This window comes from Astatotilapia calliptera, chromosome 16 (genome assembly GCF_964374335.1).
Source record: "Astatotilapia calliptera chromosome 16, fAstCal68.1, whole genome shotgun sequence".
In the NCBI taxonomy this organism is placed as follows: domain Eukaryota; kingdom Metazoa; phylum Chordata; class Actinopteri; order Cichliformes; family Cichlidae; genus Astatotilapia; species Astatotilapia calliptera.
In genome coordinates this window covers 15,721,084-15,735,029 of record NC_137437.1, presented here as the reverse complement: position 1 = coordinate 15,735,029, position 13,946 = coordinate 15,721,084, and the positions used below count along the sequence as shown (strand labels likewise).

The 13,946-nt window shown below is 42.2% G+C and overlaps 1 protein-coding gene across 3 annotated transcripts in view; it reads right to left on the bottom strand.

Annotated features, from left to right (window-relative positions):
- The window catches only part of st6gal2a (ST6 beta-galactosamide alpha-2,6-sialyltranferase 2a), a 42,454-nt gene extending 28,743 nt beyond the window's left edge, over positions 1-13,711 (bottom strand). The window contains exon 1 of one of the 3 annotated variants that reach the window (XM_026144070.2): positions 13,517-13,711. The gene's annotated coding sequence lies outside the window, so the exon portion shown is untranslated. The remainder of the gene's footprint in view (positions 1-13,516) is intronic. The other 2 variants (XM_026144069.2, XM_026144071.2) reach the window with 2 other exon arrangements.
- Positions 13,712-13,946: the final 235 nt, after the last annotated feature.

Here is a 13,946-nt window from a genome sequence, read left to right as displayed (position 1 = left end):
CTTCATCTGTGACCTACATTCAGTTGTGGTGCTGTGCATGCAGATGTAAGCGCAGACACCGCTTGGCTGGCTGTGATCACATCTGCGTGGCTTTGCTCTGACGTCGGTCATTTTAATATTGTACTGTACACATACAGAGAACTGACTGAATATTCCTCGTTGCTTGCTTGTAGTTATTGTAATCTTGTTTTGACTGTCAGTCTTTTTGTGGAAATGTGAATTTGTACTGGCATTAGAGAAACCGGCTCCGCACAAATGACACCTTTCACATGCACAATACAGCTAGTTCCAGCCAATCAACTGCCTGCCAGTCACATACGCTAATAATCACATGACTGCAGCTAAGCACGGTTTTAAAAAAACATTTCCAACAGCTACACAAACAATGAAATTATTTAAATCTCAGAAGCTAAATAAGGACTCTACAACAAAAAGGGTGGAAAAAATATGTAAACAGATACACAGAAGGCTAACTACAAGAGTAACTACAAGAGTAACTGCAAGAGTATCAGCAAGAGTATTGTTTTGACACTAGAGTCCAAGTCCTCTTTGTTTTCACTCCGAGTTGTGTCCATTTCTTCTTGGTATTTTTTAGTCAGCACAATAACCGATAATAAAACAGCAAATGAAATTCAGATTCTCAAATGCTGATTGGTTTTTGGTCTTCTTTTTCTTCCTAGTAATTAAAAAGTGAACAGCTTTGGATTTTGGACTGACAAAAATCAAGAGACCCCAATTGAGAATCACTGCTTTAATGTCAGCCATTCATTAAGAAAGTAAACACCAGAGTCATTAATCCTTACTTATTAGTTATGGTGCACTACTTGAATTGCATTGCTCAGCCCTTTATGTATACAGAGGGCTAGTTTATGCAAGAACAACGATAGTGAAACAGCACAGACAGCCCCCCGCCTAGTAGTCTTTATTTTTTAAATGCACACAATTAATTCTAAAAAACTCAAATAACTTTTCAAAAACTATGACCCAAAACTGGTCAACACATGTTAAAAAAAAAAAAAAAAGACAGTTTCTAAATACTTTTAGACTTAATTTCCTAAAAACATGCAAATCTTCAAATAATTGGTCAGTTGAGGCAAGTTCCAAAAACTACTGGATCATAAAAGGGCCTCTCACGATAATGTCCCACCAGACTTTTGTATCATTAGTTCACAGACTGTTCAACATTTCCATTCACCTCCTGAAGTACACATCTGTCTCAACGCAAACAAATATCTGTCTGTAACATCTAGGCCTTCAAACCAAACTGTGGCTTAGGGATGAACCAAAACACTACAATTAATTTCCATAAAAACAAAACAGCAAAGTGAACGATGCAACACACACCTACTAAACAACACTGACAAGATCTAAATTATGGGTGAATGTTAGCACCATGTGACTAGTTAATAGACTTACTGGTTTAACCAGAACAACAGTGTGTCTCGTTTTGTTTTCCTGTGATGCCTGGCACCACCACTTTCCTGTAAAAAGAAAACGTAATCATGAGTTACGTGTAAAAACGCGTCCGTTTTTGTGTTGATACAATGACACAACCCACAGAACAAAGAAGTTACAGACAGGCTCATCAATTATAGGAAATACCGAGAAAGAGACGTCGTTCATCTGGATTCCCACTTGGTGGTAACAGGATCAGACTCATGAGAGATGGCTTCATGCTGCTGTAATATCAGGTCCAGCAAGGTCAGAGCAAAAAGCACCAACTCCATTAAAGACCGATCCCACTGAGGGAGATTAGGTCTGTCCTGTCCCCTTCTATCCTCCTTCAACTACAGCACTGATTACATCACTTGAGCAAAAATGTCTATTTTTGCAAAGGCATGCTCAGAAACTCATTAATCTTGCTTCGACGAAGCAGCTACACCTAATAATGGCTAAGAGGTGCAGGGGAGCGGAAGTCTCTCACACACAAAACACACACACAGACACAAGCACACCTGTCACAGTCCATCTGTTACAGAAAACCCACAACTGATTTTTAGCACAGAGGAAACAACAGAGTCTTCACTCTGCAGAAAGGAGAGAAAAAAACCATAATAGTGAGACAACACCTGGACACACACATATGTGGACAAGGTCACTGCACTGCCAATTAGCCCCTTTCTATCAGAACTCTGGGAGAGCTGTTTGTGCACCTTGTAATTACCAGAGGAGAGGACGTGTTTTATTTGAGACTAGTGCTACTGACACAGCCAATGGGAAAAAACAAACCTGTGACTTATTCAAAGCAGACATCGGTCAAGAGAAAATTATTATTCATCACCCACCCCACTGGCTGTTTAGAGTCTAAATAGGTGGAAGACTTAAAAAGTCTAAAATGACACTATACTTAGAGGACTTGGCAATTCATGGTTCCAAAAAAGTGGGGGGAAGAGAAATGAAACTAGTGCTTAGTTTACAAAGTTCTCTTCACCAGAAGAAAATGGCAAATCTGATGAAATTATATGGCTGGAAAGGGTTGACTCATTGTGACCTTCCAACCACATCCCCTTCTGATAAATCACACAGAGCAGTGCTTCTTGATGACAGGCTTTCACAGTGCATAGCGCTCGCTTGAATACAGTCTGCCAGCGGCAAGGTCCTATGAAGGAAATGCAGTTCCACACCTCACATTATGGCCCATAAATACAGCCGGGAGTGTTGACGCCCACAGCGGGCGGCCGTTTGACGTGGGGAAAAAAAGTAGAGAAAGTCCACTTAAAGCCTCTTTCGCTGTCTGTTGCCCTTCTTGTGTAGGCTGAAAGTACATGGCGATGTTTGTAGTACCAGACCGTGTCACCTCGCACGCTTACTGATGACGGTGAGTAGGAAACGAGACAAACAGGCTTAGAAAACTGCTGTCAGTATCGATATTTCTCTGGTCCACACACAGAAAAGGGATCCAGTCTTTAAGTGATGACATGACAAATCTTGCTTCCGGGCCCAAACTACCCTGCGTTTAATAAGGCTTTTATGTTTTTAACATGCTTTGCGAGAGACCGGTGACCAGCATCGCGGAGCATGACGTCCGAGCGGCACTGAGGAGAGTGAACACAAGGAAAGCGGCGGGGCCAGATGGCATCACCGGCCGTCTGCTGCGCTGCTGTGCTGACCAGCTAGCAGGTGTGTTCACTTCCATCTTCAACGAGTCCCTGGCGAAGTCTGTGGTCCCCACATGCTTCAAAAGATCCACCATCATCCCTGTGCCCAAGAACAGCAAACCCTCATCCCTGAACGATTACCGGCCAGTTGCACTGACCTCGGTAGTAATGAAGGTGTTTGAGAGGCTGCTGAAGAACATCATCTCCTTCTCCATCCCAGACACCACAGATCCGCTGCAGTTCGCCTACAGATCCAACAGATCCACAGAGGATGCCATCGCCCACGTCCTACACACCACTCTCAGCCATGTGGACAAGAAACAGGGTAACTATGTGCGAATGCTGTTTGTTGATTACAGTTCAGCGTTTAACACAATAGTGCCCTGCAGACTGTTCACAAAGCTGAGGGATCTGGGACTTAACAGCCATCTGTGTGCATGGGTGTTGGACTTCCTCACTGGCAGAACTCAGGTGGTGAGGGTGGGCAGGTGCTTCTCCAACAGCATCACCATCAACACAGGAGCACCTCAGGGATGTGTCCTCTCGCCACTGCTCTACTCCCTCTATACTTCAGACTGTGTGGCCACCCATGGCTCCAACACCATTGTGAAGTTTGCTGACGACACAGTGGTGTTGGGTGCCATCTCCAACAACGATGAGACGGCCTACATGGATGAAGTGAAGAATCTGGCATCATGGTGCCAGGACAATCACCTCCAGCTGAACGTCAGCAAGACCAAGGAGCTGGTGGTGGACTTCAGAAGGGGTCAGCACAGAGACTACAAGCCCATTATCATCAATGGAGCTCCAGTGGAGAGGGTGCAGTCCTTCAAGTATCTTGGTGTCCACATCTCCTCAGACCTGACATGGGCTGCCCACATTCAGGTCCAGACCAAAAAGGCTAGGCAGCGCCTGTATCACCTACGACAACTGAGGAAGTTCAGGGTCTCTCCAAAGATCCTCAGGATTTTCTATACAGGCGCTGTGGAGAGCATCCTCACACAGAACATGACATCGTGGTTTGGGAACAGCTGTGTGAAGGACTAAAAAGCTCTCCAGAGAGTGGTCCGTACAGCAGAACACTGCTGCAGGATTGCTCTCCCCCCGCTTCAGGACACCTACACCAGGAGATGCCGGACTAGAGCAGCGCAGATACTGAAGGACCCGTCCCATCCAGGCAACAAACTGTTCCAACTTCTGCAATCTGGTAGAAGGTTCTGCATCATCCAGGCAAGGACAGAGAGACTCAAGAGGAGCTTCTATCCCCAAGCCATCCGGGCCCTAAACACACACATCTCACATCATCTAAACTCACATCATCTATAATTGACTGAGACAGGACTCTTCCAGACACTAAACCAAGGCACAATGTACATTTCAATTCCTTTAATTTTAAATATGTTTATATTGTCTATCCTGTAAAATAGTCAGATGTCTATTCATATTAATGTACAGAATTCAGCTGCTTGCTGCTACTACTGCACATGCACAATGTATATATATATTAGGGGTGCAACGATATTTGTATCGATATTGAACCGTTCGATACAGTGCTTTCGGTTCGGTACGCATATGTATGAACAATACAACATTTGTAATTTATTTTATCAACTTTCCTTCTGACGATGCTGTCTGTGTTGAGCGCTCAGTGAATCTGCGTTCGACTACTCCGCCTAGGCTGCACTGTCGAGCGCAGATCCACTGAGCGCTCAACACAGACAGCATAGTCAGAAGGAAGAGAGCAGGGCACCTCCCCCACCCTCATTCAGATCTGGCGTTTGGAATTATTTTGGTTTTCATGTGACGTATGACCCTGAAGGTAAGCGAGTCATGGACTAAAGTAAAACAGTATGTTGGATGTGCCATGCAATGCTCAATTACATGGGTGGGAACTAGTGTGTTAGCGCAGTTAGCTCGTTAACGTGTTGGCCGTCTAGCCCCATGATCGGCGGTAGCTCGTTAACGGAGATTTGCCGTGTTGTGGCGTTAAGGTCATTTCAACGAGATTAACCTGAAAGCACTAGTGGGAACACAACGAATATGACTGCACATTTACGCCGACATCATCCTAGTGCAAAGACAAAAACAACAAGCATGCTACTAACTTTAGCCGAGTCATTTAGACAGCTGTTAGCACATGATTCTCCTTATGCTGCTGAGAATATAGCCCAGAAGAAGCGGATAGTATAGCTTTTATTTTGGAAAGAGACATTTCTCTGTAATAAACTCTCTTTTACAAAGATGAGTGATTCCTCAATCAGATACAGGGCTCGCAATATCGCTAGCCCGACGTCCCGGAGCTAGCGATTTTTTCAGTCGGGCTACCAAAATCTATCTCTTCCCTGCCCGTAGGGCTATTGTAGGAAGGAAAAATATATGTCAATGCTTTTACATTCTTTCAGAAATGTAGCTGGGTAATTATGTCATTGGCATCGGTGAGCCACTGTCAATATGTGACATATTGAAATCGCGTTTGAATTTGCGCTTGTTTTTTTGCTTTCACTTTGCAATCGTGCGAACTGTGTATAGAGAGCGACAGCACTGATCTGTGAGTGATGATAATTTGTGCACCAATTCCTCTGACATCGTCTTATTAATCGTTAGCTTACTATGCAAACATGACAAGTGAAATCTCCCGCCACAAGCTTAAACATGTGAGAGGCTGATCGCGTAGAGAATCGCTGAGCTTATGTGAGTGCGTGTGTAAAAGCAGCAGGATTTATATTTGACTACGATGACCTGGATGACTGAGAACCTTCACAGACAGATATATATTTTAGTTCTGCTGAGCCAAATAAGACAGGTCAGGGTGAAGAAGTGACAGCCAAAGAAAAGCTTACCACAAAACGGAGAAGTTATGACAAATCAGACTAAGGCAAAAAGAAAGTGCAGCTTTATGGTTTCATGGACAAAAGAATTTCTGTGGCTGCAATATGACGAGCTAAATAACCAGGGCTGCACATAAGTGGTCCGCAGGTGCGCATTCGCTGTCAAAATAAAAAACACGCACAAGGGTTAGGGTTAAATTTAAAAACTGTACTTTTGAGTTAAAATATATATTTATAATTTTAATAAATGACAAATTAAAAAGGCATGAACATTTTTTTGTATCGAAAAAATATCGAACTGTGACACCAAAGTATCGAACCGAACCGAACCGTGAATTTTGTGTATCGTTGCACCCCTAATATATATATATATATATATATATATATATGTTCTTCCTCTAAGAACCTTGAACCTTGTATCTTGTTCTATTTAATCTCAAAAAGCCCCTAAAAACAGTCATTGATCACTGTCGGCCTCTTTCGGTTTTTATTACCGCTAATCATTTTAAGGATCAGTTTTTAAAACCTTACGATGTAACTACAGCCCAGCCCATGCATCAGTATATTAATGACTAACCTCGTATTGTGGATGGATTATCTCACTGGGTGTAAAGTTCAAACTATAGGGTGGTTGGGAGATGAAGTTCCAACCAAAGAGAGCGACAGTTTTAAGGGCGACGTGTGGACGCGCTGTGTCACGGAGAATGCTTACGCACAGTGCACGCAGTGTGCAACTGTGTTTTGGGACTGAAAGGTGGTATTGTTGGTTGACTTTCTGCCTGTCAATCAATCTGTCAATCAATGTTGACAGGTAGCGTGAAACACTGCATTTTAGAATCGGAGAAGAGGAATGCTGAGCAAGGCCGTAAGCATTCTCCACGTCACCGCGCCTCCACGATCAAACTACTTTTTTTAGACAGATATTTGGATGATGTTCTTTCGTATTATGTTGTTTTTGTGCGATATATTTTTAAATTCCCTGTAAAGTACTTTGTAATAGATTCTTTGCTTAAAAAGTTCTAAATAAATATTATTTACTTAACTGTGCAGAGACCAACCCCACTAAACTACAGCTCAAGAACCATTTACAGAAAGCTAACCTTTTTATAATCTGTCTGAACTCCGGACACTTGCCTCCCCTCACGAACTGAGATTAGAGACTTAAGAGTAAAAATAAGAATGTGACGCCATAATAAGCTGCTTGAATATCCTGTGTCCCTTTTTAAGAAGACACACCATAAGGACTACAGCATCGCACATTGAGATGCACACGAGCTAAGTTTGAATAACGCCTCCTCAGGAATTTTACAATCCTGTGAAGACAGCTAATTACCAAAGATGCCGCTGTGTTCAGAGGGGTCATCCTCCGAGTCCTCACGCACTACAGCCAGGAGTGAGGGACACAGCTGGGCTTGATGACTCCAGCTCTCTTGCTTTTGAAGCCTGAGCTCAGATAACTGCTGGTCTGGTCGGTTAGTGGGCATCTGAAATTACACCTCCACCTTCCCGGAGTGGCCTGCCCGTCAAGTCCCTCCACTCCTTTGCACTGTATCTCAACATTTACAGTCTGGTGCGGATAAAATTGAAACCCTACCTCTAGCCATCGCCAACAGTAAAATTGCAAGCATGTTAGGAACAATTACAAAGGAGCTCGGGTATCGACTCAAAGCAAAGCTTGGAGAATTATTACCTGACTCTGCAGCTCCCCTCAGCTTTGCAGGGCTTTTCGGCCAGTGACATTACTGTTGTGGTTGCTTTTACTCACAAAAAAGAAGAAAAAAAAGCTTTCAAAAGTCACCTTCGAAAACCTATTGAACACCGCACAGCAGATGGACACAATCAGAGACTAAAGGCCTCTTTACACTGTTTCATTTTGGACACCTTTGGGAAAGGGCAAAAATCTGTGGCCGTCTCTCAAATGCACCAATCAAAGACAGCTGCCCTGTGGCAAAATTCACACCTTCACTAATTTATAACCAGGTTCTGACTGTGTGACTCACGCTCCCACCAACATCCAAAAAAACCAAACAAAAAACAAAAAATGATGCCGATTCCCCTTCGAGGTGACTCCATAAGTGGACCATCACATGCAAAAGCAACAGAAAGCAACATAAAAGAAAAAATATATATTTCAAAACAAGTTTTGCGTACTTTTATGTAATTTCCACAGATAAGAGCAGCACAAACCAGATGACGCAAGCAGATGATTTATCTCTGCCCTCATATTCATCAGCTTTATGATGTTCTTTAATCACACAATCTGAAGCCGAGACCTGTCTCACGTTGTGTGACATGAGTCTTACAAAAGTTGTTTTTACAGTCTAGTACTAGGGCTGCCACGATTAGTCGACTAGTCACGATTACGTCGACTATCAAAATCGTCGACAACTGATTTAATAGTCGACGCGTCGTTTGAAGCTTTGTAAGATCACAAAAGACGCAGGAATAAGTAGCAGGATTTAAGAGTGTAATAACGGACTGAAACAGAAGATGGCAGCACTGCATGTACAAGGATGCCAGCTGCCGTTAAACCCCGAAGAAGAAGAAGTAGCTCCGTCCCAGAATTCATAGCGCAGCCCAGCTCTGTTGTCAACAATGGCGGCAGCTAGTTAGTTTTTATATTACTCTTATTATTCTTTCCGGGTCACAAAATAAACGTTTAACATATTTTCAGGCGAGAATGTAGCTGTGTAAACCTCAAATATCTGCTCAGTTTATCAGGACACCACATATTTTCAAAAGCGCTCCGACGTTTTCGGAGACGTCTGTTACCCACTAGCTCGATAGCTAGCCGGGGGCTAGGCTAACTAGAGCCGTGAGAACACCGGACTCCCGGCAAATCGTTTTCAAACCCACTGCCGTCACTTAGCTTAAAATGTTATTGTTTGGCTTTTTTTTAGTATTTTATTTGTTCCTGAGTAAATCGGTTTGGCTGAGATTAAAGTTATAGTTTTTACACAGCTGAATAAACGTCAAGCAGACAGCTGATTATCAGAAGTGTGAGATGCTCGAGAATTTACTCCGGTGTCCTGTTATATTTTAGATAGCAAGGAGTTTATTAAACTTCACCGAAACAATCTGCAAACTTCATTAAACTTTAATAAACTATCATCTTGTCTTTATTTTTAATTAGCACTTAACTTAAACACTTAAAGCTGTAAGCTAATGATAGTTATATAAGAGCAGATGCTGCTGGTGCAATAAGCTGTACGCTGTATGTCCAATGGATGATGATGTGATTAGTTGACTAATCGCAAAAATAATCAGTGACTAGTCGACTATCAAAATAATCGTTTGTGGCAGCCCTATCTAGTACACACACAGATGAAAGCATCGAAACATTCACCAGGTTGATTCTGTTCATCTGGATGTAGAATTTTTAGCATTTACTTACCTGGATGATTAAGCATGCATCAAGAGATTCACTAGTAGAGCTTGATCAATGCCGGATTTTGTTTTTAGGACGGATACTGATATTTGGTTTTTTAAAACTCCACTGACATATAGTTTTTTTCTATCATAGACATGAAACAAACAAATTAGCCTAACATTTCTTACGTGCTGCAATTTTTGAGTCCACGTTAAAAGATTCTGTGAAAGCAAACAAGTTTCGAAATCAACTTTTCTGACAGTTACATGTTGTAATGGTAAATGGTCTGTATTTATATAGCGCTTTACTAGTCCCTAAGGACCCCAAAGTGCTTTACATATCCAGTCATCCACCCATTCACACACTTAAGACTGTGCAACTAGTTGCACAGTCTTAACTTCTTCCTTTCATTGTTGACAAACTGTGATAAATCTAACAGCTAGATAGAAACACAAGTGCAAATTAAAGATACATACAAAGGCTGGCATGTCAAGTTAAAAAGTTTGGGTTACTTGTTTTCACTTGGGGCATGTGCTGCTCAGCGAGATTAATGGCTTAGTGAGCTTCTTTGAGCTTAAAGTACCCTAAATCCCCATGGTAACAGGTTATATGTTAAGCATATAACCTGAGGACAGATTTAAAGTTTTGGTTTAAAATCTAAAATCTGATTTAAATCTATCATTTACAGCACGTTTAAAGTGCTAATCTTTTAAAATCTCTGCTGGGAAAATATGTTTTATATGTGAAACACCTGTTTACTCAGTAACATTAATTTGAGTTAATCTGCCAATAAACCTTTAATGTTCAATAAATCCGGTTTAAAGTTTCAGGGCTTCTAATCTGCAGCTGTTACCTTAGAAAAAAACCTGAGCGCAGAAAGTACACTCAGCATAACTTGAATTAATATATTTATTTTACCGCTCGGCGCATTAAATCACCAGATTATTAATTTTCTGCAGCATTAATTTTGTCTTATTTGCAACTGTATTGCATTTTACTCAGATACTTTTTCTGTTCTTTGGAGAATTTTAATCACTATTTATTATCACCATCTGATAACGTCTCTGGCTAGACTAGGTGGCACTCACAGGGATCATTTTTTGGTGGAGGAAGTGTCACATTACCTACAAAAATGCCCATTTTTATGTGAGTGTGCAGAGCTTGAGGCAGAAACCCCAACTTGACAGAAAAAACTGATAAACACTGTCATGATGCCCATTACCTCCAACTCAGGCTAACGCAAAGAAAGCCTGGCTCTGTTGAACTTTGTTCATAGCACAGCCCTCAGGTGATGAAAAACATGCTACTGCAGGTTTAATGCGAAAAAAAAAACCATTCTGAAAACCTCAATATCAGCAGTACCATCTTATACTTTAATCAATGCAACTATTCCGAGCACCTTCGAGGCTGCAGCGGTGCAATATCCACTTCACGGCCCTGCTCGTGAACAGATCGACTCCTGCACATCTATCTCTTTACAGCCTAATCCAGACTAAAGCTGGTATGAATCACTTCCCCTCTCAGACGTCCTCTCATCTGATGCTAATAAGAACAGTCAGTCTTTGACTCCAACACTGTTACTGGGTCATAGCCGACTTCAATTATGCATTTCATCTGTTAGCATTTTTTTCACCTCCTAGTATTTTTAGAGTCATATTCATGAATGCACACACACACACACACAACACTCCCTCTCTTTTACATGTGTGCGTGTGTGTGTGTGTGTGTGCGTGTGTGTGTAATTAACCTCCCAAACCTTCCTTTCAAGCTAATGTGTTTCTTTGCAGTGTAAATTCTCACTAGTTTTACAGAACCTCTACACCCTTATCATTTTACATGTTTACTACCTTCATGGCAGAATGCAACTTTGGGTCACATGACCAGAAAGGTTGAAAAGGAAAGAGATCGTGAGAATCGTGAACACACGATACTGACCCACATGCTTACTATGCTGCAGTTTCAGCGACTTGCTGATTTATATTTACACACATTTTTCCAATGACGACTTTGAGCTGCACTCAGCGTGTCAAAGAACTACATGCTGGTCAATATCTATCAGTTTGATAAAGAAATAAAGACTCTGTGTGTAAAAATGGCTTGATGTATTTGCTGTGGTGGAATAAATGTGGTGTGTTAGTGTTAGTGTGTGCAAAGAAAGGAGCTCTCCTTAACACCTTTGCCTTGTCTGCACACACAGAGGGAGGGAGCCCCATTGGAGACAATAAACATCCAGCTGCAGACACAAAGAGGTGCCAGCCAACGTGTGGATGCGATTAGCTAGTTGTGTGTAATAGCAGTAATACAGAAGTTGTGTGACAGTCACAACGCTTTCACACAGCGCGGGTGTAAATCTGTGTGTATCAAGCATTCATTTGCACATTTATAATGCACTGTGAGAGGGGGTAAGAACATCTATGGTTTGAGAAGTAGAACACAAAGCGATCCTGCGTTTTTGCTCTGGTTTATTTTATCACATATAAATGAATAACTTAACAAAAATAACTTTACCTCTACAGTTTAAACAGTGACCATTAAATTCAACTTTTGTCCTTGTCCTTGTAAACTCCGTGAAGCCTTGAAAACCACAGCGCACATAAATATTCAGCAGCTCTACACACGCGCACACGTAATAACACTTTTCTGATGCAATGTCACTATAACCTGGAGAGGAGCTTTGAATTTCCTTCCCTGAGCTGTTTATGATGCACAGAGAAAGAAAATACAAAAGAACAGGCCTGTGCCTTTGATTCCGGTGGACTACGGAGAACAGTGCGGTTGTGCGCGTGTTCTCACTGTAATGAGTTTCAGTCGACTCCCAAACTCCACCGCGGTTCTTGAAGGCTGTGTGCGTTTCTTTGGCAGGTTTAATGTGTTACGGTGACATTCAGCTAAAAGTGGCGACAGCTCAGTGATAAGACTTCCTGTTGCTGATATCAAGACAACTCGCACTACTTCAAAAGGCATCACGTTCCAAACCCTCCGCATGCACAAAAAATAAAAGGCTTAATTGCTCTTGACACCAGTGTGTGTCTGTGTGTTGTTGGTCCTGTTGTTGTTGTTTTCACTGCTTTCAATCACCTGGTGTTAGTCTGGGAGTGAATGTAAAGTAGAATAGGTTAGCTTCTAATTTTAAAAACAAACGGCTACAACTGTGTCACAATGTGTTTAAACACCACTTGCATTTAATCATTAGTCATTATTCATCTCTGGCTCTCTTCAACAGTGTGTATTCTGTCCTCTTTTCCTCCCATCACCCCCAGTAGGTCTTGGCAGATGTCTCCCCCCTCTCTGAGCCTGTTCTGCAGTTTCTTCCTGTTACGAGGGAGTTCTTCCTCCCCACTTTCCCCAAGCGCTTCCTCATAGGTGGTTGTCTGATTAATGGGAATTCTTTTTGTTTTATTGTAAGCTCTTTACCTTACAATAACGAACCTTGAGGCAACTGTTGTTGTGTTTTGGTGCTACATAAATAAAACTGAATTGAAGTGAACTGAGTTGAGTCTGAAGGGAAGCAGCAAATGTAACTTTTGGTATACAAAGCAGGTTATTTCCACCTTAACTAAAGTGGCACTGATTTCTGTTTGCGTCAAAGCGCTATTAATGTAATACTATACAACTGTTTTTAATTTAATTTAACCTGGAGCTCCTTAGTTGGCCTTGGTTTGCTGTTTTGTGTGGAGCTGCTCCAGCATGTGCATCAATAACTGAGCGCTAAGGCAGCGAGAAACCTCCGCATGTTCTTCCCAAGTTGTAGAGCGGAGTGGGGCACTGGCTTCACAGTGAGATGTGAATGAAATCAATCCATTGTGGGGCGAAGCAGAAAAAAAAGAAAAACACTAAACAGCGCCGGGTAACAGGATCGCGTCAGAAACGGTGAACTCTGCTGCCTGTGTCAACAATGCCTCTGTTTTTACTTAACAATCTAACCAATAAAAATGGTTAGAAAAAATGAGCCGCTGTTAAAATGAGCTTCCTGTGATGGTTATGCTGCTCCGGAGAAGTAACGAAGACAAAGCGCTGTCGGCTACATTCTCATCCGCATGTTTTTTCTTTTTATTTAGGGTTTTTTTTTCCATTTCAAATTCTCGGTATTGCAGCGCTTTAAGCAAACATCGTGCGAACACATCCTCCCCTTGTTCCGCTCCGCGTTCGTGCACAAAGCGCTCTTAATCAGAAAATGCAGAACTGTATCGAAATCCTAGGGAGAGCAAACAAAGCCTTACCCAAATACTGTTACGGGTCCTCAATGGATGCTGCTGCTGCTGCGGCTTTCCGGTGGTTCATTTTGCTCCCGTCCCCCTTGTTGCACAGCGAGCATGCGGCTCGCTTTGGCTCGCCTCTGCTCTCTGGTCACTGTGAAGATATCCACTACTACGCTGAGAGAGCAGAGCGGCTGTGTTGTCTATCACATTGTTGCTGGCCCTTTTTTTTCCCCCTTCTTTTTTTTTGCGTTTTTAAAGGGGGCGGGGCCAGCGAGTTGGGTTTTTTTTTCTTCCCTTTGTTAGTGCGCCACGGATAAGGCTTGCTGGCCAGAAGGAAGGAAAGAAGGGATAAAGGAAGGAAACTGATATTAAAATTAAGTTTGATTTTGACTGTGAGTTGGATGAGGGGTCATGGTGTGCAAAAATGGCAATAAGGCAATAAGGCTAATAT